The sequence below is a fragment of the Triticum aestivum genome, chromosome 6D (genome assembly GCF_018294505.1).
Source record: "Triticum aestivum cultivar Chinese Spring chromosome 6D, IWGSC CS RefSeq v2.1, whole genome shotgun sequence".
In the NCBI taxonomy this organism is placed as follows: Eukaryota; Viridiplantae; Streptophyta; class Magnoliopsida; order Poales; family Poaceae; genus Triticum; species Triticum aestivum.
The window spans coordinates 322,789,401-322,791,426 of NC_057811.1; the positions used below are offsets into that span (position 1 = coordinate 322,789,401).

The 2,026-nt window shown below is 42.3% G+C and overlaps 1 long non-coding RNA gene across 1 annotated transcript; it reads left to right on the top strand.

Moving 5' to 3' along the window:
• Positions 1-624: 624 nt before the first annotated feature.
• On the top strand, positions 625-1,790 carry LOC123141546 (uncharacterized). Its single transcript, XR_006470350.1, has 2 exons — positions 625-1,017; positions 1,091-1,790. It is a non-coding gene; the product is annotated as an uncharacterized lncRNA (long non-coding RNA).
• The last annotated feature ends 236 nt before the right edge of the window (positions 1,791-2,026 follow it).

The following is a 2,026-nucleotide window of genomic DNA, read 5'->3' on the forward strand; positions in this document are numbered from 1 at the left end:
ATCATAACTTGCAAACCATAACACATTTTCAACTAATTCCTTTTGCACCTGAACACTTGTATCAAATGCTTGATGATCATATCGTGTATACTCAAAATTCATATATTATTTGAAATGTTTGCATTTGAAATTCAAACTTGATTTCACTATAACTTGATTTATGGTGCTCCTTTTGAATCAGTTCTTTTTGCAAATGAACCCTTTTGTCATATGCAACTTATTACACCATTTGTATGTTGTTTTCCAAACACTTTTGACCATGTTCCATGATATTTGTAATATAAGTCTACAAAGCAATAGTTATTTATCTGTTAATTTCTCTGAGTTGATTGCTTCACATATCACCTTATAGCACAATAAAGACCTGTATTATATATTAAGCCGAGTTATGTCGATGTTGATTACCTTGTCATAATTTTTTATTGTTATTTTGATTTTACTTTATCACACGGTTGTTTTGTTTACAATAGGTTGCTTGGAGTGCCAAGAGTATAATTATCAGGATTTTGAGTATGAATACCATCATCAAACCTACGAGGAAGTTGCACCTTCATAAACCTGGGAACGGTCTGGACTGAAACCATAGTTTCAGTCAGTTTTTGTATTGGGCTGCCTTCGGATTAGATGAAATCAGCCAAGTCCCTAAATCATCTTAGTTAGGTCTGGGCTTTAACTATTGTTGGACTGAGTTGGTTTCGTCTGGACACGAACCGAACGGTTCCAGACCGTCTCGACCCATAGTCTGAAACCAGATCGATAGACCAGATCGCGACCTAGGTGAGGAGCTCCTCTGCCCTCCGCGAGCCATGGCCTCCGCCCGCCACTGGTAGGGATCTTCTGCTGCCGCTGCCGACCAAATCGTAGCGATCTTCTGCCGCCGGCTGGAGCTTGGTCGCGCCGCTGTCTGGAGCTTAGTCGCTGCCTTCCCCTCGCTTGGCTGGAGCTTGGCCGCCGCTCACCGCTGCGTTTAGGGCTCGATGGCTGCCGCTGTAGTTGCCATTGGCTGGAGCTCGGCAGGTCAGCGCATCCTCACCCTTCTCTCCCCCCTCTCTCTTCTCTCTCTCTCTCTGAACCTTACTAGTCTCTGCAGGTGAGAGGTAGCCGCTGCCGATCAAGACGCCGCCGCCGGTGACTCAAGATACGGCTGCCAAAGTTGGTTGGATTCTGAAACATTTGATCAATGCCTGTTACCTATTGTGTAAGATTTGGGGACTGAATCTTGTGTGAATGTTTCATGTGCTGCTGTGCATCTCTGCTTTTGTCACTGCTCATCTTGGACAGAGTTCTTTGAGAAATCAGGCCTACTTTTGTTCTATTAATCTACTCCTAACGTATTGATTGTTTCTTCAAGAACAGGGGGAAACGTGAAGTATTATTAGTGTGTTTCGCTGCATCTTTACTCTAGAATTATCGATTGATTATTTTCAAAGTGTTTGCAGTGTGTAGCAGAGCAAAGCTAAGGTAAATACAATATATGGATGTGGTGCCAATGTTGCTGCTGGAGCTTGGAATGGCTTGAGAAGCCGCTTATTGCACATTTTTTTCCAAGACAGTTTTTGTAGTTCAGAAGTGAGGAAAAGAATTTGTCTATGTGAATCAGCGGCAGACTCTTGTGACCTGGAGATTCAACTGAGTGAATCAGTTGAATGAGTGATAATTTGTAACAGATGAGCTGTATCGTCTGAATTTAATTGTATGCATGCAACACTTAGTATTATTATTGTACAATTCATACTGAGCATGCATCGATAGTAGCCAGTAGGAGTGCTCAGTGCATGCATCAACAACTATCTATGTGCACATGTCTATAGTTTCAAACTTTGGGCTCAAACCGATTCTAGGGAATGGACTGGATTGGTTTGGCTTAAAACACGGGCAGTTTCAGTTTGGTTTGGACTGTAGCACTTAAAGTTTGGATTTATTTGATTTGATTGCTGGACTTGTGCATGTATAGGTTGGTCTGGATTTACCCAGGTTTATGACCTTCATCGTACTCCGGCCTATTTTGCTATGCATGTAGTTCTGT